The sequence below is a fragment of the Mustela putorius genome, unplaced genomic scaffold, assembly GCF_011764305.1.
Source record: "Mustela putorius furo isolate JIRA1106 unplaced genomic scaffold, ASM1176430v1.1 tig00000421_pilon_pilon_pilon, whole genome shotgun sequence".
Classification (NCBI taxonomy): domain Eukaryota; kingdom Metazoa; phylum Chordata; class Mammalia; order Carnivora; family Mustelidae; genus Mustela; species Mustela putorius.
Window position 1 is genome coordinate 12,199,119 of NW_025421375.1, and position 26,736 is coordinate 12,225,854.

Sequence of the window (26,736 nt, forward strand, 5' to 3'; positions counted from 1 at the left end):
GTGTGTGTGTCTGTGGGCAGTGCTCTTTCTAGTTCTGTTAGGGGAACTCTTCCAAAACCCCTCTCATAGTGTGAGGACCTCATGATTCATGAGGGAGGGTGTTTTGAAACTAAGGCTCTTAAAAAAAAAAGAGAGAGAGAGAGAGATTCCATTCATTCATTTGAGAGAAAGAATAAGAGAGAGAAAGCATGAAAGGGGGGAGGGTCAGAGGGAGAAGTAGACTCCCTGATGAGTAGGGAGCCCGACATGGGACTTGATCCTCAGAATCCAGGATTATGACCTGAGCTGAAGGCAGTCGCCTAACAAACTGAGTTACCCAGGCACCCGAATCTAAAATTCTTAATGACTGTTCACCAGTAACAGCTACAGGAACAGTAGCACTCTGTCAGTCCTACCTAAAAATTAAAAATAAGAAGAGTTGCCTTACCCTCCTTTGTCTTCCTATACAAGAGGAAACCTTTCAAAAGTTGGTGGGGATTTCAGCATCTGGTATGAATCTCAAATCCCCTATATGTACCTTGGAAATCAACATTCTCTACAGCTGGGTGCCTGGGACCTTTCCTGAATCAATGTTTCATTTTTATCAGTGATAGGTAAACTCCTTTGGGGTGTGGGGGTGTCTTGTAGGTGTTCTCAAGATGGTTTTATGTTGCCCTGTCTGCTTTCTATGGGCAGGTCTTGCATGCGCTGTGCCGCATAGCACACAGGGCTTCTAAATAAAAATAACACGCAGAGTACTGTTTCAACATGCACAGGAGTCCGTGTTCACTGTGCTATTATCTTTGTCTTCCTTCTGCGATCTTTCTATTTTCCAATCCATTTTCACCGACTTTTTAATTTGGTGTTCAGTAATACGCTGCGATCTCATCAGAAAATACATTTAGCACAATGGCTAAATTACTGGGTTGGAATTTCATTTTCTTTGGCATTTTAAGATACTCTAAGTAAACTGATAGCAAATGCTTTGGGGACGATAGACGTCCTTTATCAGTGTAGAGCTCACCACTCGGTGTTAAATTATTTCTTGAAATGGTTAGTTGGTGAGAATAATATTGAGAAGAGAAACATTAAATGTGTTTGACTAAGCTAAGAGCTCTAGCATATATTCTAAATTAGTATGTTCAGTATTATCACCCTTAATTCACTCCTATCACAAATATACTGTGATGGCACATTTTTCAAATAAATAGGGACCAGAGAGCAGTGGAATTAGCTGACACTAACTGAATAGCTATTTTATGGACTTTTTTTTTTTTATTCCTGTTTAAATGAGCTCCTAAGAATAAACATAGGAGACTCTTTGGAAAGGGACTGGCATGATTCAGAAATCTCTATTTACACTTCCTGGAGACAGATTCTTGGTTTAAACCCCACCCTACTGCGTGCAGAATGAAGGTAAAATATCAGCAACAGAAGGGCAGCGGGGCGTGAGGGTGACACACACCCAAGGACAGGTCTTTGAAGCCTCAGGTTCCACTCCACCATCGCCCTTCCCTTTTATTCAGCTTCTGCTCCCACATGAAAGAGGAAACAGTCCCTGAAGCCAATTTCAGTCTCACAGTTTAGAGTTCGGTACTTCACATGCTTCTTTAAGATGTGTGATTTTTTTCCATCATCTCTAAGATCTCCTAGATGTCTGACCTTTCACTCGGGATGTCTCGATATTCTTTTACAGAAAATTGCTGTTGACTTATAACCTAACCTTTCTTTTTTCCTTTTTTTGGTCTTTCTATCGGCAAAGGCACACAATGAAGTTGCAAGTCAATCTCGAGAATGAATCATTAATATATGTAAGCATATTAGAGAAAATATAAAGAATAAAGCTATATTTATAAACATGTATATATATATATACATATACATATATATAAACACTCTATTCTATATAAACATGTAGCAACATCCCAAAAATGGTAAAATTCCATCTGGGCTTTATCACATAAAGTAATAAATAGTATACATAAGTATGTATACTTATGTAAAATATACATACATATGATTTACTTTGTCTACTAATATTTAGCCGATCCAAAGTTATATGCACCCACACAAATAAAGTATATACAAATGAATTTCTCAGTTGGGCATACTTCCATATAGATGTGATGTAATGGGTTTTAAAAGATAAGCAGCTGTTCCCTTAGGAACAAGCTCAGTTTTCATCCTGCTGCGTATCTCTTTAGTGGACTTAGTGGATCTCTTCATGCCAGAAACATCCACTAAGAAGGGTGATGGATGATATTTGGTTCCCATTAGAGTAAGTTGCTTTGGCCTCAAGTAAAAGAACTGAAAGGAACAGGAAACAACCTGGTATGTCATATTCAGAAGCTGAAGCACATTTACTGTGACATTTGACGATAGTAATGTGCCTTGGTACCATATTATTTGGTGTGTCATTCTTAGATCTTATGTTGCCATAACAACAGAATATGTGTATGTGTTTAGTAGAAAGACGATCCATTTTTCCCCCAGTCAATTTTTTTCTTTGATCTAAAGAACTTGCTTCTTTTCTTTGAAGTTGTTCACAATAGGACATGATAGAGGGAGCACAGGTAATAATTACAGAAACTTCAATAGAAAAAAAAATGTTTTAAATGAAAGTTTTAAGCCCCTAGCCTTATGTCCCAGGACTGTTAAAGATGATTGAAGAGATTCCTGCCAGTATCTATCACAATGCCCTTTCCCCCTTATCAGACACCAGCCAAAGATACAAAGGTTACCCCTTTCTTGATTAATCTATGTGACAGGGGCAAATTGCCTGTTGTTTCTGGTTTTTTCTCCTGAGTGCCAGAGGCAGGAAACTACTATGCTTCACTAGTGACTCATAAGAAAACTTAATAGAAGGTCTCTAATGCCCACTGGCCCTACAATTCCTGATTGATGTAGTCCCAAACTCAGCAGGCTCCCCTCATTGAACCAAGCATGTCAGAGGAATGGGAGTGTGTTGGGGGGAAGGATCCCTTATACTCTGGTAGTCAGGAAGGTGGGGCCGACATATTTTGCTCTTAATAATTTTATCTATATTTATGAAGACAACATTTTGTTATCATTGCTACCTGTCAAGTGACTACATTTGTGTGGTGGTTTTATTATCTTGCTGGTTTAAAAATATAGTTAGTAGGGGGCGCCTGGGTGGGTCAGTGGGCAGGTCTCTACCTGCCTCTCTGCCTGCTTGTGATCTCTGCCTGTCAAATAAATAAATAAAATCTTAAAAAAATATATACATATATATAGTTAGTAGAGTTGGATGTCCCTGTGCAATCCTGTTTTCTAGACTGTAAAGTGGATTAATTAACACACACCCCATGGTTCTTTTGGGGAGATGATATTAAATAATTCTGCCAATATTTAAAAGAGTACCCAGAAAAATTTTTTTTTTAAGATTTTATTTATTTGACACAGAGTGAGAGATCACAAGTAGGCAGAGAGAGAGGAGGAAGCAGGCTCCCCGCCAAGCAGAGATCCAGACGCGGGGCTCGATCCCAGGACCCTGAGATCATGACCTGAGCTGAAGGCAGAGGCTTAACCTGCTGAGCCACCCAGGCGCCCCAGTACCTAGGAAAATTGTAAGAGCTTAATCAATGATGATCAACTCTATGAAGATACATGAAAGACTTGGAGAGGCACTCTTAAGGCTACTACTGAGTTGATGTTACCTGTTCTTCACCCCTGGAAGTCAATGCTCCCCATTTAGGTACAGTGTGGAAGTGGTGATCAAGTTTGCATTTGGAAGTTCCATGCTGACTACCTCCAAGGAGCTAAACCAATGCAACTAGCTACTGAGAGGCACTATGCTAGGTGTGTAATGCTTTGCAGCATTTAACTGCAATGTTGATTTTGGGTTGGAAGATACCTATCATAAAATCATTCTTTTATATACTTTATAACTCACAAGAAACTTTACAAATATTTACAAATATTCTCAGGGTCAAATATGTACACACACTTAACATACGGTATGCATATCTTATCACAGTGTTTCTCAAATCTAACTGGGCAGGAGAATCACCACGGAGGATACTAAAAGTAAAGATTCATGGGCAACCCAACACTGGCGTTCTGATTCAGTAGGAAAAGATGGCACCTCTCAAGCTTGCATCATGACTAAGACTGTTTTGATACCCAATGAGGTTTGGGAATTACAGGTCCCAGGGGTTCCATTATGGAAACTTAATACAACAGGGACCTATTTGTACATTATTTTTCTTTCTTCTCACATATTCATGTGCATGTCCCTCAGAAAAAGGCAATATGGCACCCATATGACAAAACACACTTGGAAGATATGCCAGAAAAGTTGCTGATCTGAGAGGAAAAGTTTGTGTGATGCTTTACAAACCTCATCCATGTAGGAAGCACTAAACTTGATTTTTGCAAAATTTTCTTTTCCTTGAACTTTAACTATTGAAGCATTTTAAATATGCACTGTCTCCAAATTTAACTCAGCAAAAGGCAAGGTTTATAGTCCATCACTGTAGCCTGTTTTTATATTTCCATTTATGGATTGGCTTTCATTATAATGTTAAGTAATTAATGAGATATGAAGAATGAAAATATTATGGAGCTTTATATCATTTAAAGTCTATTCAGTGTTATTACATCTTTGTCAGAGGAAAATAAAATCCATGATAATAAGAATTATGACCTCATCTAAACTAATTTAACTATGGTTTTTGAACATTTTTGGATCAACTCAGTAGTTCTCCCTGTTCCCTTTCAGTCTCAATACATACGAGACTGATCCAACTTCATTGTATTCTTCACAACCTCTCAGAGATAGGCAACAGAACTGCAAAACATAGTTATTTTTCATCCATATAACATGGTCATGTGGGTTAAATTTGGCTATATAATGTTACATATTCTCTCAAGGCATCCCTCTTTTAAATATAAGCTCCCATGGATTCTTTGATTTTTTTTCTTCAGTTATGACTTACTGGCTAAATCCTACCAAAACTGGTAGAGGTACCAACTAACAGCAGTGCTATCAGCGTTCAAAGAGCATTGAAGCTTCTTGGAGACATGGGAGTGTATTTTGTTCAGCCTGCATATAGGAAATAGGTCATGAAGCTGCTTGAAAAGTTGTTTCCCTGCTTAAAAGAGTGAAACTCTATGTGGTAATTCTTTTAGATATCCTGCCAAGTCTCCTGTATCATCTCATGCATTCTCACATTTTTTAGCTTATGCCCTCTATTCTTCTTTGATTGGATTCCATTAAGACTTTGTATGTTCAAATGTTATTAATTATACTTTTTAAGAGATCTTAAACCCCACATAAGAATACACACACCATAGTGATTTTCCATTTTATCATAGTAACTGTGAGTCTGAGAAATAGAGAATGCACAAAAATAATACCACATAGGAGTTAAAACAATTTAGATTTTACTCTGTCAATCTGCGGTGATCAGGAGTCAGTTTCTTTGTCACTCCAAGCCATTCCACCATATGAAAAGGGACATAAAGATGCCTACCCTCTTCCTTATAACATTATTTTGAGTTTAGCATAAAGGTGACTAAGTTGAAGATAATTTGAAACTGTGAATTATTATATAAAAGAAATTATGGTATTAAAATAAATCACCTCCACACTAACACCTTAGTTTTTATAGAGTAGAAGAGGGAACAGGCTTCTATATACAATGGATTTTAGCCTGAAATCAGTGCCGAAATTTTTCTATGTCTTTCATGAACTATGGTAAATAATGCCTCTTAGGAGTGCTCTGAGGAGGAGTGAAATAAAGTTTATCTCTGGACTGCATTTGCCTCCCAACCTCCACTTTCTAAAACTCATCCTGTCTTCCAAATCCATCCAGCTCAAATTTTGGGGAAATTTTACATATAAAAGTTTGACAAAAAAAAAAACAAAATCCTCTTTCCTTTGACTTCTATATAGTTCCATCATGAAATGTATCTTACAATGATAGTTACTTGTTCACTGCCTCCTAGGTTATACCATAAACTCCTTGGAATAGAGGAAAAGTGATTTAATTGACTTTATATTCCCAACGTCTGACAAACATCAGCTACCATCAATAAGCATTTCTGGAATTAAAGTAAGTAGTTGAGTAATGGGCATTCAATTGATACTAAATATATAAACATTCTATTCTAATTTTCACTTAAAAAATTAAAGTTCAACACTTTCTTTATTCTTTAGAAATTTTAAAAATACCCTCTCCAACAGCGGTATTATTATGTTGAGTGTTATCATGTGAGATATTTTATTCAGGGGAAGGGCTCTTCTGTAATAAACTGGATATTACAATAAAATTTACTTTCAAAAAAATCCTGCCACATCTTGAAAATTGCAACACTATCTCTCTTTAAGATGCTTGTCCTTAAAAATGAAACAAGATGGGATCAGGAGGGAGACAAACCATAAAAGACTCTTAATCTTACAAAACAGACTGAGGGTTGCGGGGGGAAGGCGGGGTGCATAGTGTGGCTGGGTTATGGACATTGGGGAGGGCATATGCTATGGTGAGTGCTGTGAAGTGTGTAAGCCTGAAGATTCACAGACCTGTACCCCTGGGGCAAATAATACATTATATGTTAATAAAAATAATTACTAAAGAAAGATGCTTGTCCTTTATCCATATCCTTAAGGAAGTATAGTTGGTGCTATTTAAGTTCCAAATTACCTGTAAGTTCCACCCAAGTGATTAATACATTTTTTTATACAGTAGTCATAGAATCCACTGAGTGTGTTTACATACAAGGAACTGTAGTTTGAATGGACGGTAGGAAATGAACTTTAATGCTTCCCAGAAATTCACAGCTTCACAATAGCTAGCAAGAAAAATTAAAACAGGGAAGTTTCTCACATTGCTAACTTTTACCTTTCTCGTTCTCCAAAGCTGGGGGGGAAAAAAAAAAGCAATAATCTCAGTCTACAGGAACAAGTAGTATTTGGAACTCCCACAGAGTACCATGCCCAGCACTCTTCAAATCTCTTACTGAATTTCTAAATGTATACACAATGCACAGTGAAAGCACCATCTTCTTCCTTCTCCATTTTCTTGGTTCTTTCTTTTTATTCCCCTCAAAAGCATATAGAAGCAGATATCAGAGATTGAAGGAGGTAATGATCAGAATTGGTAACTGAGATGGGAAGCTCTGCTGATGATCCTGAGAATTGCTATTTTCCCCCAGATAAACATTAACTGTGCTAGACACGGTGAGAGTCACAGATCCAGGGATGGACGATCCTTTTGAGGACAATAGAGAGAGAATTTGTATAAGTTTCCTGAGTGAGAAACCTTCCAGATGGCAGCCCTGAAAGTTAGTTTTTCCTGCTCAAAACGCAGAGCTTCCTCAAGAGGAAGATAACACTTCCTTTCATCACAGAGAGTAAGAATTTGTAACAGTTATTCTAGAATTGGGAAACAAAACAAGTGCAAGGATTTTTTTTTTTTTTAACATGACATAGTTAGTAAAAGTCCCAGGGCTTTTCAGTGGGGGCAAAAAAAAAAAAAAAAAAAAAAAAAAAAGCACCAGAATATAACATGGACGGTACATCTGAGGAACTCCACCCAACACAGCCAATAGCACAGAACTCAAAGAAAAGTCAACACAGGCCAGTGTATGAAACAAAATAGAAGCAATGAAAGAAAACATAGAAGTGACCCAATTCACCCCACAATCTTCACATCAGAGCGGATACTCCTCTAATAAGGAACATTACTGATCAGTAGTCATACTTGAATATAATAAATACTTGACTGTGTACATATTTAAATTAATCACTGACTGCATTTGTTTACCCATTTTAAAACTAAGTTGTTTTTAGGCCATGTATACGATGAAAAGTTAAGATTAAAAACAAAAGGCTCACATGTTCAAGTGTAGCATCAACAGCAGATCATCCCTACAAGCCGATGCAACTGAATACTAATCAATGGTAAGACAGAATAAACTACAGTTACGTAGAACAGAAAGGAGGAGATTCAGTAGAAGAAGCCAAACACAGGTATATACTGTGTTATTTCATTTATATTAAGTTCAAACCAATTGACAGTGATGCAATGGCAGAATAAGGATAATGACCGTCAGTGGGGGTGTGACTAAAAGATGTTATGGAGAGGAAAACCTCTGGATGCTGGTGACATCACTTACTGAACAAGATGCTGGTTATAAGGAAGCAGTCACTTTGGGAAATTTCATGCATCTCTATGGCTTCTTCATTTGTTTGGTTATATGTCATTCTTCCTTTGAAAGAGTTTAAAATAAATACGCCAGCTATGATTATGGTATGTAGAAGAAATATATGACATTATAATTTTCTTGTCAATAACTCTCACATTTGACATCCCAACTGGCATCTCCAAGTATCCTTGTACTTCTCACTTGATGCTTTGGCTCATTTGTTCTCCCAACCTGGATCACCAGCCTTAACCTTCCCTGGGCAGTGTCCTCTTCAGTCAATAAAACTGATTATGAATGACCAATTGGTCTCTCTCCAAACCTCAGAGCTCCTCAACTAAACATCTCTGAACAACTCTAAAGGCATTCTTTTCCTGCCTATTACAGTTTATGTGCTGGTTCTGATTTTTTTTTTTTCTTTTAACTTCAAGCCCCCTTGAGTCAGGGGCTATGCTGTAGCCCTCTTTGTGCTTCCTTCCTGAAGTACTTGACATAGTTCCTGGCCTATAATAGATGCTATATTCCGTAAATATTTGTAGAACTGAATTGTTAGCCATAGTCCATTTTTAACTATAATATCTTTATATTCCACACACCTTTCTAGGTCATCTTTACAGTTCCTCGGAAGGTAATGATCTTTTCATTTATGGTCAAGGATAAGATTACTTTTGACATTTCATCACAATATAACTGATAAGAGCAAACTTTGATTATTTAATATTTCAATCTGCCAGGATCTATCTAAAAGAAGGAGAAAGTGTTCCTTTCTTATGGGAGCAGATGTTTCAGGCAGAGTAAATTGACGTTTTATGCTTTTCTCTCATTTTTTTTTTTTCTCCCTGATTGCTATTTTTCTTTCTTGGAGCTGGAAAGAAAAGGATTAAGAGCTAGTTCTAAGACTAGAAGGTGAAATCAAGGTGTATTCTCTGTGTTATTATAAGAAATTGAGAAGAAATAACACATTTTCAAATCAGAAGGAGCTCTATCTACACCAGCTACTGAGGTAACATACTGTAATGATTCACTTCAGATCTACATGGATAGAAGCCAGTTCTGTCTCTTGGTAGAAGGACTTACCAACATTTTCATTTTTTTATTTCGGAGGGCGGGGTTCATTTCCTCTGTGTTTGCCTTTTGTTCCTTTATCGTCACTTAAGTCATGCAGATCATTTTTTAACAAAACCTTCCCACCTGCCACTCATTTGGCACATTATATGCCACTTAAAGCCACAAACTAGCCATAAACATGTCCTGAGGAGAAGCTTCCAGATTGCAGCAGTTTAAGTTCTGATGGCTTCCCTCCTGGCTAGGAGGGTATGTTTCCCCAACACTGAAATACCATTATTCTCTTGATACAAGTTTTGCTTACTGCTTGTGACCCTGTTGCCTTGGGCTTTAAGAAATTAGTCTCCTTTAAATAATCCAAGAAGAAGAAAATATCATCCAACAGAAAGCACGGCTGCCAACTCAGTCTCTCTCATAGCTTGAAGCTGCACTAATTAGACATGCTTTTCTGTGGTTACAGATCTTCAACTTCCATGTTGGCTGAAGAAAAAAAAAAAAACACCATTTCTCCATTTTACTCTCACAGATTTCTATAGACTTGCTCCTGCTCTTCAGATACGCATTATGGAGAAATCCGTGAAAAATAACATTTATTTAAGAATGAGCCTGAGTAACTGTAAAAACACAAAGTACTGATCATTCTTGCAAAAGAACGTTTTAATGTAACATAACAAACCTAACCAGAGGAAAAAAAGAGGGTCAGGGAAACAGGATTTCATTATAGCAACAGATAAATATTTTTCATTAAACATTAAAAACAACATCTGTTACTCGCTTTAACAGTGTGAAGATTTCACTTTATTAAGTTTGGGGTGGTTAATGACTTTAAAAGTAATTTGCAATTTAGGCATGTCTCTTTCTAACGGCTAATTCATGACTAAGTCTTTGGCGGTAACTCTCAATTTTATTAATTTTATTAATGGTCTCTCTCAAGAAAAAGTGCCAAAATGGTACATCATTCTTTTGAATTGTGAAAATAAGACATGTGTTCTCTTGAGATATTTGCAGCCTTTCTCGGTGCTTTCCTTCTCTAGGTCTTCTGCCTTTTTTCCAAGAAAGGGGTATCTGGAGACTAAAGAACAATTGATCAGCAAAAGAACCTCTCTGTTTCACCTGCATTATTATTCTTCCTCAAAGCTCAGTTGATGGTAGTCATTACACTTCTTATTATGATGATTCAGAGGTCTTGCCTAGGCTAAATTGTTTAGCAAATGCAGATTAAGGCAGGAAATTTCCCCCCCAAAGTGAGTGGAGTTGAGAATGACTTTTGCTGCAACAGACCCACTGGTTGGGTGAGATAAGGAGAATTCAGAAGCCTCTAGAGCCATGATGTTTGCCTGCATTGGCTCAGCCTGCATAACAGGTTTCAGCTTCACTTCCTTGCTGCCCAGGAGCTGTGTTCTCAACTCCACCCTGATGAGTTGGACTCATAATCTGCCCAACCCCCAAAAGGGTGAAAATGTCTTCAACCAATTTATACCTGAAGTCAGTAGTACAGCGCTGCCAGTCCAATTCAAATCCACAGTCATCACGGTCCTTGGGACCATATGGTACCACTGATAATCTCCCCTTGATAGTCAAACTCTTATCTCTCTGGCTTTCACCAGTCTTGGTGTCCTCCCTTTCTTTATGGCCAATAGACGTCAGTTAAGTCCCAGCAGGTTTGTAGTCTGCTAAAAGTGTATTGGTAATTTAAAAAAGAAACTGTCTAAAACAATCTCAGTATGTGTTTGACACCTCATATTTTGTTGGATAAATTCATGGGGATTTTGTATTTGCCTCTATAATAGACACTTTTCTTACCTTGTAATATATTTCCTCAGATTTTGAATAGATTTTATGTTCCGGTGGGGGAAAAACCCTCAGAGTCTTCCCACTATTTCAAGTACTCTAAGCACACCTTTGCACAGCCCTAGTTTAAGAGACCAGGATCTGAAGAGTAATGTTGAAATGTTGAAATGTTGTTGAAAAGTCCTAGTTTAAGAGTCCAGGATCTGAAGAGTAATGCTGAAATGTTGAAAGAGTAATGTTGAGTCATTACACCGTATACATGAAACTAATATAATACTGTATGTCAATTATACTTCAATTTAAAAAAACAGCTTTATTGAGGTATAATTGAAGACAAGTTGCACATAGCTAAAGTTCAAAATTCGATCTATTTTAATGTCACATTGACACCTGGTAAATGATTATCATAATCTACCTAATATAATCTATCACCCACAAGTTTTCATATGCACATTTGTAATGACTTTCTTCCACTAGTACCTGTTACACTCCCATTCCCATGCAACCACTGATCTCTTTTCTGTCACTAGAGATCGAATTGCATTTTCTTGAATTTTATATACTGGAATTATATAATATGCCCTTTTGTGTGTGCCTGGCTTCTTTCACACAGCATTGTTTTGAGAGTGACCCATGATCTAGCATATATCAGTAACACCTCATTTTTTAATTCTGAGTAGTACTACACTCTATAGGTAGAATAGGATTTGCTATTTTCTTATCTATTTACCAAGTGATGGGATTTCTGTACTGTTTAGAGGTTATGACTATTACTATAGTTCCCCCTTATCTGTGGTTTTGTTTTGTAGAGTTTCAGTTAGCCACAGTTAACCACAGTGTGGAAACAGATGATCCTCCCTCTGACATGCTGTCAAAAGGTCCATTGTAGCCTAATGCTAAAACACAATACCTACATCCTCTACCTCACTTCATCTCATCACTTAGACATTGTATCATCTCATACCATCACAAGAAGAAGGGTAAATATAGTAAGATATAGTAAGATAGCATAATAAGATTATATTTAGAGAGAGAGACTACATTTACATAACTTCTATTACAGTGTATTAATTAAATTGGTCTATTTTATGATTGTTGTTAATATCTTACTGTGACTAATTTATAAGTTAAACCTTATCATAAGTAGGTATGAATAAGAAAAACAAAAGTATATATAGGGTTTGGTATAATTCATGGTTTCAGGCATCCACTGGGGGTCTTGGAACGCATACCATGTGCATAAGGGGGCACTACTGTACACATAAACTTTCCATAACACACCAAATCTTGTTACAACATATGCTGTCAATTATTTGGGGTAAATAATAAGGAATGAAATGGCTGGGCCATATGATAGGTGTATGTTTCACTTTTTAAAAAGTTGGAATACTGTTTTCATAGGGCTCGTATCATTTAACATTCCCACCAGCAGTGTATGAGAGTTCCAATTCCTCCACATCCTTGAAATTAAATTATTGGCCAGAGTTCTCCTCTGGAGGCTCTGGGTACAAAATCTTCTTCCAAAACCATTCTTTTTGTTGGCAGAATTTAGTTCCTTGTGATTTTAGGACCGAGTTCTCATTTACGTGCTGGTCATCAGCCAGGGAATGCTTGCAGCAACTAGAGTCTACCTGTTCTCCCTGCCACATGGCCACTCCATCTTTAAGCCAGGACCAATACGTTAGACCTTTTGTGGGCTTCAAATCTCAAACTATCCCTTTTGCAGCTGGAAAAGGTTCTCTTTCAAAAGCCTCATGTGATTAGGTGCAGGATCACTTGAATAATCACCCCATCCTAAGGTTAATTATGCCATAGAACATAACCTAATCAAGAGAATAAAATTTACCACATCCATTTCCCCAAGGCTTATTCTGGGTGGACTCACCAGGTTTGGGGAAATCTTGGAGCTATGTTAGAATTCTGTCTACAACATTATTCAGATATGTTCTGCTCTCTTTCATTTACTTGGGGAATCCTGTTATATGTATATTAGGCCTGTGACATTGGTCTACAGCTCAGTCATGTCTGTTCATTTTTTTCAGTCTAGTCTCTCTCTGCATTTCATTTTCAATTATTTTTACTGCTCTATCTTCAAGTTAACGATTATTTTCTTCTATCATGTAGAGTCTTCTGTTAATTCCACCCAGTGTATTTCTCACACATCGTAATTTCATTTCTGTAAGTTTGACTGGGTTTTTAAATATCTTTCATATCTTTAATTTTTGGATGATGTGGAATACAAATATAGTACTGTTTTGAAGCCTTTTCTGCTAATTCTAACACCTGTGACAGTTTTGACTATTTTCATCATTATATTTGGTATTTTCATACTACTTTGTAACCCTGGTAATTTCTTCTTTTTTTTTAATATATTATTTATTTATTTGACAGAGATCACGAGTAGACAGAGAAGCAGGCAGAGAGAGAAGGGGAAGCAGGCTCCCTGCTGAGTAGAGAGCCCAATGTGGGGCTCCATCTCAGGACCCTGAGATCGTGACCTGAGCAGAAGGCAGAGGCTTAACCCACTGAGCCACCCAGGCGCCCCTATAACCCTGGCAATTTCTGTTGGATGACAAACATTATAAATTTCACTTTGTTGGGCCTGGCTATTTTTTTACTTTCATACATATTCTTGGGTTTTTTCTTTTTTCTTTTTTTCTTTTTTCCCTGGGACACATTTAAGTTACTTAAAAACATTGGGCCTTGCTTTTAAGATATTTTAGGCAAGACCAGAGTAAGAATAATACTCACTCTAGAACCAAAGGGGTGAAACATCATCAGTTCAATTTTGGATATGCTAAGTTTAAGGCGCTTATTAAGCATTCAGATGGAGATAGAATAGATAGCTGACAGGTCTCAAAGAATGAAGAAGTTTCTAGATGGAGAATAGAGAAAGGACATATCACAAAAGGGGAGAAGCATTTGAAAAAGCACTGGAACGTAAATGGCATCCAAACTAGTCCTTTACTATTTAATGTGCTTTGAGAGGTTTATATTATCTATACAATTTGAAAGAGCCATGCATAAGCACCACCAAGTGCTGCCTCCTAATTAGGAAATTCAGGTGAAAATCCTTTTCCTCCTGTAAGTTTTATCCCAGGCAAATAGAAAAAGCCAAAACACATTATGAAACCCTAAATTGTAGAAACATTTTATAACTTTGAAATGTGTAAATTACTTATGATTGAATTCCTAACCCTATATTCCTATATTCATCATTTTGAATGTTCCAGATATCTTTCGTGTTTTAACATTTGCTACAAGATTTCCAGACAGTGCCTGATATATGGTAAGCATTCAACTGATATTAGGAGATATAATTTGTATTATTTCAAAAGCACTTTTCACTCTCTTTCCTGGTGCAAACTGTGAGTCACAGGGTCACTGTGATTCATAGCTAGTGCTCTAAGTAATTTCTCGTCATTAGGTGTATGCATTTGCCTGCCATAAAAAGTAGAATATGATTAAATACATTATTACTCTATTAAAGTGTTATTTTGAATAAATACGTCCTGTCCGTAAAGGTATTATTAGACTCTACACTTTCTTCTTCCTAAAAGGTAAGAGATATTACTTGTCCAAATTCCCCTAAGATGGTCTGAATCAGACTCATAAGGAGAGTTTAATGTTGAGACAAGTCTTAGAAGACCAGAAATGTTAACTTGGCTGTCAGGTACAGGGATACAACTGTAGGACTGGACAAGAATATGAAGCCATAAGGTTGAAGGCAAATAAAGACAGGAAATAAGTGGGAGATAAAGAGTAAAGCAGAACCCGGGTAAGACCATCAAGATTAGGTGTACTGACTGGATATTTCCCCATCCTTCCCAGAACTCTGTCTTGATGTCTGTTTTTCACTAAATGCTTTGCTTATGATCTGGTGCACACTTTCTTTCACTGCTTTTTAATTCAGGTTTCAAATAATCCCTCAACAAGAATTCCATTCTGTGTTGGGGATTAGGACTCCTGAAATGAATTCCACTTTCGTCTCCTTACTTTCCTTCATCTGTGAAAAGTGTAATTATTTTTTTCACCTTGGGGCTCAAATTCCAGAATTATAGTTAGCAATTTTCTTTTCATGAACTACACCTTCCTTTCTCCCTCCATGTCAAATAATTTTTGGGTGAAATGTATGAAAAGTCTAATACAATACAGCGGGAGTGTTTAACACTTATATATGCACACTTACATTATTGAGGAGCCAGAGTTAGGCTCTTAAACTGCAAAGCCATTGAGTAGTGACCACTGACCATTAAAGTTGTTCATGCCGGAAAGCCTCTTCCATCAAGTGCTGTATATAAATCTGGGGTTTTGATTTATTTTCCAAATGCTTTAGCAGATTCAAAACTCTACAAATTCATTTTTGTGGAAAAACTCTTGGCCTAATTGCAAATATCCTTGTGGGCTATCTCTGTAAAGAAGGGTAAATGCTATCTGTCTGGGCAAGAATGAAAGTCAGCCTGCTCGACACTGACAACAAAATGTAACTTCTTGTTCAGCTTGTTTCTGAAGCACATGAATCAATGACCATACAACACTCAGGCACTACTTTCAGAACAGAACTATGAATTAGCTATGACACAGCATTTTCGAAGGGCTGCCTAGAGCCTTTAATATTTAGGAAGAGTAGTTTAATGGATATGTTAACCTTTTATTTCTCTAGTTCAAGAAACTCTCCTGACACTGAAGGACTCAGAAATAATGTACCAGTATAATATTGTTTTATCTCTTCTCAGGAATGTCTGTGTCCAGGAGAATGTCAATTATTCCACTGAATAACCCAATGTAGCAGATGCCATTCTAGGCACTTTGGAGTATCAGGTGAAAAAGAGTCATAAACCATTTAAGATTGAATGCTGTGAATGCAACTATTAGGGTTAATAGCAAAACTTTCTATATGTGGAATACTAATGTAACTTTTAGAATCACTGCTGAGGAAAAAACACAAATTCTTATTTTTATCTCACCTACCTATTTATTCAATAAATATGCCCTGATTGCCTTCCACGTACAAAAGAAATTTGGTAGGAACCAGGGAGACTTCATCCCTACTTCAAGGAAAAAATGCACTAAGAAATCTCAGAAATATGGCAATTAAAGATGTAGCCGTGTTAAAATCCTAAGATCATTTAAATAAATGTAAAATGATCAGGTTCAGATAATGAAGCCTGAGGGAAAGAGTGGGAAATCAATTATATCCGAAAACTTAGTTTACAGGGATCCACTCTTATTAAGATCATAATCTACCTCACCTTCCTCTGAATATTTTTTTTCATATGAAGTCTAAAACATCTATATTAATCCATCATGTTTTCCATGACAAAAAGTGCATTCTTCAAAATAAAACTCTACTTAAAAAAGTAAGTCAAATAATGAGAAACCCTTTACTAACTCTATTTTTGGCTAAGTTGCCATGAAATGCAGAATGCATGTGTCATAATTATCTCATCAGATGACATCTATTTCTTTTTCTTTCTATTTTCTGTAATAATGCTGTTGTCCATTCTTATATTAAATTTTGCTTTACATGTGATCAAAGACAATTTTTAGAAGAAGCAAAGAAAGGCCAGCTTGATTAAAAATATGCAAACAAATGGAAAATACATCCTACACGTTAGATGGAAATTCTCAATTGCATAATAAAAATGGAGCTATTTCTTATGGGCACATACAATATTCCCACAGCTATCACATATATTCTTTGAGATCAAGCACCATCTTTTTTAATATGCATATGGTGTACATGGTGGGGATAGCTGTGAAAAACTGTCTTAGGATTATTATTAGTTTTCTACTTTCTTTTTGATAACAGAATAACTTTTTTCCAGCTTTATTGAGATATAATTGACATAAAACACTAAGGTGTACAACATGTTGATTTGATATTGGTATACTGCAAAATGATTTTCACCATGGAATTAGCTAACATCTTCATCACATCACACAATGACCGTTTTTCGTTTTTGTGGTGAGAATATTAAAGATCTACTCTCTTAGCAACTTTCAGGTATATAATACAATCTTATTAACTATAATCAGCACACTGTACACTCTACCTTCAGAACTTTTTCATCTTATAGTCAAAGTCTGCATCCTTTGACCAACATTTCCCCATTTCCCTGACCTCAAGCTCCTGGTAACTATTACTCTACTCTGTTTCTATGATTTTGGCTCTTTTATTTTCCACATATAAGTTATATCATACAGTATTTGTCTCTGATTTCACTTTGCATAATGCTTTCCAGATTCATCCATACTGTAACAAATAGCAGGATTTCCTGCTTTCTCGTGGCTCAATAATATTCCATTGCGCATATATATATATATATATATATATATATGCCACATTTTCTTTACCCATTGATCTATTGAAAGATTTTTAGTCCATATCTTGACTAATGAATAATGCTACAGTGATTATGAGAGTACAGGTATATCTTGGAGATCCTGTTGTCATTTCCTTTGGATTCATACTCAGAGATAAGAAGGCTTGATCATACAGTAATTCTATTTTTAATTTTTTGACGAACTTCCAAAGTTTTCCACAGTAGCTGTACCATTTGACATTCCCATCAGCAATGCTCTCCACACCCTCACCCACCAACATGTAATCTTTTATCTTTTTGGTAATAGCCCTTCTGACAGGTGTGAGGTGATACCTCATTGTGGTTTTGATTTGCATTTCCTTGTTGATTAGTGATGCTGAGCACATTTTCATGTACCAGTTACACATCTGTATGTCTCTTTTGGAAAAACACCTACTTAGATCTTTGCCCACTTTTAAACTGAGTTGTGTGTTTTTTGTTGTTGTTGCTGTTCACTATTGGTTTGAATTAGTTCCTTATATAATTTGGATATTAACTACTTTATCAAATATGTGGTTTACAAATATTCTCTCCCATTCCATACGTGGCCTTTTCATTTTGTTTATAACTTCCTTTGTTGAGCAAAAGTCTTTCAGCCTGATGTCGTCCTACTTGTTTATTTTTGCTTTTGTTGCCTTTGCTTTTGGAATCAACTCCAAAAAATCATTGCTAAGACTCATGTCAATTACCTCTTATATTTTCTTCCAGGAGTTTTACATTTCCCACTCTTATATCAAATCCTTAGTCCATTTTGAATTGATTTGCATGTGTGGTATAAGAGAGAAATTCAGTTTCATTCTTTTAAATGTGGTAATCCAGTTTTCCCGACATCATTTATTAAAGAGACCATCTTTCCCATCAATTAATTGATCATATATTCACAGGCTTATTTCTGGGCTACCTATTCTGTTCCATTGAACTACACATCTGTTTTTATGCCAAAAACATACTATTTACTAAATAGTAATTTACTATTAATAATTTAGTAATTTATTATATTTATATTATATAATATGTATTTATATCAATATAATAATTTATAAACTTAATAATTTACTAATTATTGAAGCTTTATAATATAATCTGAAATGTATTGTGGTTTGATTTGCATTTCCCTCATGATTAGTGATGTTGAACACTTCTTCACGTATCTGTTAGCCATCTGTAGCATTCTTAAGAAAAAAAACAGTTTATTTAGTTCCTCTTTCCAATTTTTTAAAAATATTATTTATTTATTTATTTGACAGAGAGAGAGAGATCACAAGTAGGCAGAGAGTCAGGCGGGGTGGTGTGGGGGTGCGGGAATCTCTGCTGAGCAGAGAGCCTGATGCAGGACTCGATCCCAGGACCCTATGATCATGACCCGAGCCAAAGGCAGTGGCTTAATCCACTGAGCCACCCAGGCGTTCCCCCAATTTTTAATTTGATTTTTAGTTTTTGTTTGTTTGGTTTGGGTTTTCTTTTTTGTGTGTGCTGTTGAGTTATAGAAGTTCTTTATATTTTTTGGATTATCTGTTCATCAGATATATGACTTGCATATATTTTCTCTCATTTCATAGGTTTGCTTTTCATTTTGTTGAATGTTTCCTTGCAGTTTTTCCATTTGAGGTTCTCTCACTTGTTAATTTTTGCTTGTGTTGCTTGTGAGGATCACAATTTGGTGGCATGGATTTTGTGAGGGTAAGTGTGTCCAGCCCAGGGGAGTGTATTACATATCTCCTCTTCTCATTCTCCACTTTCAGGGTCTTTATTTCAGGTGGGGTTGGAGATGTGATCCAGTCAACAGCCAATGGAAACACAGGGAGTTTCAGAGAAAGCTTTCTCTTATAAAAATCTCACAGAATTGCCTCTACTGCCCTTCCTCCTACTTTCCCTGATCAGGGATCTAGGTTGAAAATGTGGCAGATATTTTGTGGTGATGAAGTATCATAGGAAAGGGTAGAAATCAACAGCCTCAAGATGTTGGAGGGAAGTTAAAAACCCTGGGTGTGACAATATTTTTCACAAGCTGAACCAACAATAGTAATATCTACCTATGGTTTTCATATCACATGAGAAAAATTAGCTCCTATATGTTTAGGCTACTATTAGTTGCAATTTCTGTTTTTGGCAGCTGAATAGATTCTTAATTCATACACTGCCATAAATTTTTACTGGTAGTACTCAACAAAGAATTTTTCAAATTGTTCCTTAATGGAGATGTCATGTATGTCACTTGTCACCCTCCCACTTGAATGGTCTAATTTAGGTGTTCACTAATTTTTGCCTGAGTCAGTCAGTGGACCTTTAATAACTGTGTGATAAATGAAAATGAATTAGATTTCCATAATATCCATTTATATTTTCTTGCTACATCAATTCTCTTCTTCTTCTAATAATATTGAGGTCAAAGGATTTATGTTTATGTAGCATAATTTTGATCATGACTTTCTTCTATTCATTAATACTAAATGGCTCCTCAGCATCTACTGAAATCCAAAATTCCTTACTCTATTATTTGAGTCATTCAAAATCTAGCCCTAATGTCTTTCCAACCTAATTTCATGTTATTGATTATAATCCAAATAAATAAAATTGCTGTCAGTTTTTCTTACATACCTAACTAATTTCGAGAAGGAGATGCTATTTCTCCTGCTAGATGACCTGCTGCTCTTCATTTCTATTAATCATCTACTTTTCAGTTTCATCTCAAATTTCATCTCCTCCTGAAAGCCTCCAATTCCATGCAGCTTTCGCCAAGATGGAACTAATTTTCTTCTATTCAGAACTATAACGTGGTCATTTATTTGTAAGTTTCTAATAGCTGACATATGTTGTTCAATATTATAGGTTTCAACCTACAGGTCTTTTCTACTCTAACATCTTTGGAGTAATATCTGTGCCTACATAAAATCTATTGAAGTATAATATACACAGAGAAATTATACACACAGAAAAGTATTTAAAAACCCCACAAGTATAGATGTTGATGAATTTTTAGGACCATGGGCACTTCTATATAACTATCACTTAAATAAAAGGTATAGCACATAACTAGCATCCAGAATCCTTTCCCATATCTCTTCCCAGTGTCCACCCCATGCTGAAAGTAACCGTTACTCAGACTTCCATTACCACATATTAGTTTTGCCTGTTTTCAAACTACATATAAATGTTATTCATTATGTATTATTTTGGGGACTGGCCTCTATTGTTCAGCATATGTTTATGAGCTATATTCATTTTGTTTAAACATTAGCAGTTTATCCACCTTCCTGAGTATAATATATCCTTTGTGTGAAGATACCCACAATTTTTATATATTCTACTATTGATAATTATTTTATCTGTTTCCAGTTTTTTGCTATGAATAATATTGCTATAAAAATTTTTTTGTACATGGGTTTGGAGAACACTTTGGATGCATTTCTGTTGACTACATGCCTACGTGTGTAATTTCCAAGTAATAATATATTTGTATATCCAGATACTCAGAATTACCAAGTGGAAACAACTGTTTTTTCTCTACCTGCATTGTAGGAAATTATATTCCTGTGGGACTGTTTCTCAACTTTTCATTTCCAGTTATGGTTTCTTTGCCTATTCTTCTGCCAAATACCATACTAACTCAATCACTGTAACTTCATAAGGAATCTAATGTCTGAAGAGTTACATCTTCCATTTTTCCCCCATGTCAGGACTTTCTGCCATTCTTGTCATTTAGTTGACAAGTATGTAGTAGTTAGAATTATATTTAACCTTTTACAGATTAATTTAGGAAAAAGGGATATCTTTAAAATTCTGAGTTTCCTAATTTATGAAAATAGTATATACTTCCATTTATTAAGATCTTTAAATTTTTTTTGTTGGAATTATTTTTGTAGTTTTATATGTGGAGGTCTTATATCTCTTTCCTTAGAATTATTACTAGGTGTTTGATTTTACTTATTTTTTTTTTTTTGCCTTATTAGACTGATAAGATTCTCCCAATGATATTGAATTGAAGCAACTGTAGAGGGAAACTTTGTCTTTCTCTCTTTCCAGTTTTCTTTCATTCAATATTTTACCTTCAAGTTGACCTTTTTTTAAAAAAAAAAAGTATTAATGACATATATTTGTTTCAGCACACAAAATTAATGATTCAATATTTGTATTTATTACAAAATGATCACCCCCATAAGCCTAATAGTTTTTGTGGCAGGAATTTTGATATGTTTTATTATATTTTTTAAAATTATTATTTTTGGTTTGATAAATGTCTTTAACATGAATAGGGAGAATTCATATTCTGATCAGGAAGGAGCATGGAAATTGTACTCCCACAGTAAACAACTTAAAAACTGGTCAAACATATGATATAAGTGTTTTTAAACATTGGGACAAGCGGGGCTATGATTCCTAAGAAAAGGGAAACAAGTCAAGTAGTACCTATGGTTTCCAGCTTTATCTCTGAAGGCCTTTCCAGACTGCAATGCAAGGAGTTGGAATGCAAGGAGGGGAACATTAGGAAAATGCTGTCATCACACTAAAGTGAAGAGCCTCATGGTGGAGTTTTGCTAGGCTATTACTGCTAGAATTTGTGAAATGTTACACCAGAGAGAGAGCTCTGGAAATAAAAAATGGAGCTGGATTTTTTTGTGGGTATGTTTCCTTATTAGTCTGCTCAAGCTACAATAGCAGATCACCACAGACTGAGTGGCTTAAACAACAAAAAATGTACTCCTTGAAGTTCTGGAGGTGGAGAGCCCAAATCAAGGCGCCTACTGATTGGATTCCTGGTGAGAGCTCTTTCAATGTCTTGTAGATGGCTGAGAGAATGTGAGCTTTTTAGTGCCTCTTCCAAGAAAGACACTAATTCTATGGGGTCAAGGTTCCATCCTTGTGATCTCAATTAAACATAAGTGTCCCCTTATAGAGCCCAGCTCCATATAGTTATATGGGGGGTTGGAGCACCAACATATAAATTTCGGGGGAACCCCATGCAGTCCCTTACAGTTCCTATTGTCTCAATGTGTCTGGTAATTTTTTATTAGACATCAGAAATTAAACATAAAAAGCTGTAATCTCTGGGTCACATTTTCTTCCTTCATAGATATTTACCTGTCCTCCGGGGAGGTAGACTGAATGGGAGGCAGATCACTTTAATGCAGTGGAGTACAGTCTGCTTCAAAGTTGGTCTATAGTTCTCCTTAGGTTCAAATGCCTTTAGTTTTCCTCCATTCCTATGATGTAGCTCTTTAGTGGCTCCAACTGAGAGCCTGGAGTGTTTAGGGGGTCCCTCCTTCTTGGCACAATCTGAAGTGGAATGACTCTTTCCTCAGCTACTTGAGCATGCTGAAAACTCTACTTTCTTTTGCAACATCCTATTGCTTTCCCTTCTTAGCATCTTACCATGTCCTTCTTAAGTATATGCCTCAAAGGGAAAATGTCCACTCCCCACCTATGAACTATCTAAGATCTTTGTTCCCAGATCTTATTTGGCCATCTCAAAACAAAATTTATTCCCTAGCTCCGTGCAGCTGCCAAAATCATGTCCACTTAGTTCCCCTGGTTTGGGTTTTCTGCCTTTTTCTCAGATTCTCACCATCCCAGGACCCAAACCAGCAGATACCCTGAGGGGAAAAAGGTTTTCTGCTCCCATCTCTAAACTCTGTTCTTTCCCATATGCCTCAGTGACAATTAAATCTTTCCAATCAGATTTTTAAAAACTGGAAGCAGCTTATCTAATTGTTCTGACAGAGTCCAAATGGTCTCCCATGAGCTTCTCTGTCAAAAGAACTTACAGTGGGAAGTGTTCTAACATCAGTATCCTAAGAAAAGGGAGGTCAGAGGCCTAGGCTGAGGAAGAAGCCTTTGCAGAGTTTAGTCAAGCTGAGGAAAACTTTAAGGTTGACTTGATCACAAGCAGACTCAAAACCTGTGTGATATCATACCATACTTGATCACAAGCAGACTCAAAACCTGTGTGATATCATACCAAAACTCCTTGAGCCTCTTTTTTTTTTTTTTTTCTTCAGTCAATATTGGAAATAACAACCTAACAACATCTCTATGATAGTTCTATTTCCACACACACTTCATGGAAGAAGAAACCCTTTCTTAGGTGAGGTAAGTGAGTTGACCTTGGCCACATCTCTAGAGACATAGGGACTTCTATCTTGAGGTTCAGGAGCCTATTTTCCTGAACATTGTGTTACAGAGATGAAGTATACCTCCTCATTACATCATTTCCCTCTTTACACTCTCTTTATCATTGTGCGACCTTCATCAAAATCACTATGTTGGGGAAGCCTGACAAACTTAGCCTCTATTTCACTAATTTTGTAGTTACGCTTAACTCCAAACTTTACCACAGTTCAGTGTCACCAAATATTAAAAAGGAAATATAAATCCTTTGTATGTATTATATAGTTCCAAAGGAAATGACGCAGATTGGCATTTTTCTATCACTAGTGCTATCAGAGCCATATTGTAAGCAGCTCCTTTCCATTATGACAACAAAAACAGTAACTACCCATTTTCATGAATAACAATATGTTCACCACTGTGCCAGGAGATTTGCACCTTTTCTCAATGATCTTAATTATAGTCTTGCGAGGTTGTTTTTTCTTCCATTTTAGGTATGAGGAAACTGAGCTTTAGAGAGGCTAAGTAACTTGCACAAGGAGATTCACTTTAATAATATCCATAAAGCATTAAAACTTAAATCTGAGATTTCATTCCATACTAGCTGAATCCAGTGTTTTCACTCGATGGCTTTTTTCTACTGCTCTGGTTCTGGGCCATTTGTCAGCTTCTTCCTCTTCTTCTTTTCTTCCCTTCCTTCTCGCCTGTCTTTCCTACCCTCTGTCTGCCTTCCTTCCTTCCTCTCTTGCCCTCTAGCCTTTCTTGGCAGCTTTCCTTTCATTCACTCAATTCTCATAAACTTGAATAAATCAGCATTTTGGGTAATATACTTTCATATTTAAGCAATTGAAATGTTATATATTTATTAATATAATATATAATTTAGGCATCTCCTGAAATGGAAGGCTTTCCCTTAGGTACTAGCAGTAATTAAAAAGGGGGGAAAAAGTTAGACTTTTTTAATTGGGGAAAAAATGTTTCTTTCATCACAGGCATAAATTTATGTAAATAAAGAGCTTTTATAGTATGTTTCATTGATGTACGGTGGACGCTATCTATGATTAAAAGCATTCTTTAAATTATGTTCTGCACCATCAAAAAGATGCTTAGGAACCCCTGTTCCAATGCTTTTCCATCCTACCTAGAGAATTACCTGAATAGTTTATAAAAAGAAAAATTACAAATATCCAAGCCCCACCACAGAATGAACAGACATTTATATTTAAAAAATCCTTGTAACTGATTCTGATACACAGCCAAGCACTGAGAATCCCTGCCCAATTTTTTGATTAACGTTTTAACACATTGGCCAGTTGAGCATAAAAACCACCCAAAAAAGTATTTACTTTGCTTCTGTGCTATATAAATAACCATATTAATGTTTCTGGATGTTCACCAAATATTTCAGTTCTCTCTTCTGGGTATCTGATTGGATTGTACTTCTCAGCTCCCTTGTGGCTGGGAGGAGCCATGTGCCTAATGAAATTGTATTTCTGAGCCAGAACATTTAACTGCCAGTTGAGTTAGATTTCTACTACTGGAGAAAGGAAGGGAGGAAGGAAGGGAAAAATGGTGACTACTAGATTACCATCAGTACCACCTGAGCTCTTCATAGAAGTAGGGTCTCAGACTCTGCCCAGATGTACTGAATCAGAATTGGAAATTTCATGAGCTCCCCAGGTGAACTCATGCAAATTAAAGTTTGAAAAAGCATTGCTCTATTTGTAGCTTTTACTGGCACAGAGACCGACGACATTTGAGATGCTGGCTGGATTAGCAATGTTTGAAAGGGTGGCCCATTTGTCGGCCTGGAACTCCAAGTGACTCTCATGGGCAAACCTCCCTGCCAAGTGGTGACAGGCATGTCCCATGAGCTCAGTCTTCATGTTTGAAGATGTGTGACTACCTTCTGCCCCACAACATATTCCATACTGACTGGATATCCTGCATGGATCTCCTTTCCCTTCTCTTTGAACTCAGTTATAAAATATATAGTGTCGAATTAAAATCCAAACACCTGTGACTATTTTCAATTTAAACAAAATTTTTAAACACCAAATCAAAGATTTATCCTGGGAGGGAAATAAATTCAAGACTAGCCAGAGACAGGACAGAAGAAGAAGGGTACATAAGCCACAGCAGAGGAGCACTAGGCAGATTTTGGATTCATTCAGATCTTTGAAGAAATGGCTCTAAGTTGAGCCTGTAGTGAGCAGAGAAGAATGGCTGCCTCTGTTTCAATATTTGAAACTCCCTGCTACTAAAACCAAAGCCAAATTCAAGGGTAGAGAATGGGGAGAGAAAGATTATCACAACTTGCCATATGGACAGCCCTGTTTACTAAGCAAGGAAAAAAACAGGTGGGTGAAAAAGAGAGCAGGAAACAGAGAGAGAGAAGAGAGGAATAGAAATAGTAACAAAGGTTTCAGGCTTACCACAGCTTGCTCTTTTATTTCAAACCTAGAAAATAGCTCTGGGCATGCTTGCCTTGATGAACTGGAAAAGTTCCACACATTAAGGCCAGCAACCCTGACATAAGGCCATATCGAGAATGAATACATCTTTTCGATGAAGGGCTAATCTTGCACAAACACATTGCAGGGCGTTTTCAGGTCCTCTAATGACCCCCAGACTCTCTCTTGCACCATATTGTTAATGGAGAGGATATTTGTGCTAAACATTGTGCAGATTAAACTGGTGGATTATTTAAAAAAACATTTTAAAAATATCATTCAGCCTTGTGGCCAGTCCATTCCTGACTGAGAAATACAAAATGTAACTGAATTTTCCTTGGCTTCATTAGTAGAGGCTTGAGAAAATTTAAAGGGGATATTACAACTTCCTTCCTTAAAACATGCCTGTATTTTTCTTTCTAGGGAACAACAGGATACCAGTGCTTCAGAATGGAAATGTGACTACTTTAGATGAGATGCCAAGTTCATTTAATCATTTAGGTACTCATATATTTAAAAAAAAGAAAAAAGTGTGTCTGCTTTCTATGTGTCAGATGCTACAGTGGGAGCTCAAGATAAAGTGGGAAACAAGATCCACAAAGTCCTGTCCTTACGCAGTTTACATTCAAATATGGTATTGTGTCCTCTGTAAATTTAAGCCAAATACTTCCACCAGCAATGTTGATTTTCTGGTAACAGTCATGAACTCATCCTGCCTGGTAACATGGCATTTTATGATATACGAATTCCCATCTTCCCTGCTATATCAAGGTCTTTTTCCATTTCTGCATGTATTGTATTTTTTTGACCAA

At 36.5% G+C, this 26,736-nt stretch overlaps 1 long non-coding RNA gene across 1 annotated transcript; it reads left to right on the top strand.

Moving 5' to 3' along the window:
* Positions 1 to 369: 369 nt before the first annotated feature.
* On the top strand, positions 370 to 26,736 carry LOC101693331. Its single transcript, XR_200130.2, has 7 exons — positions 370 to 489; positions 1,742 to 1,790; positions 5,950 to 6,056; positions 7,793 to 7,972; positions 14,235 to 14,290; positions 15,738 to 15,822; positions 26,348 to 26,736. It is a non-coding gene; the product is annotated as an uncharacterized LOC101693331 (long non-coding RNA).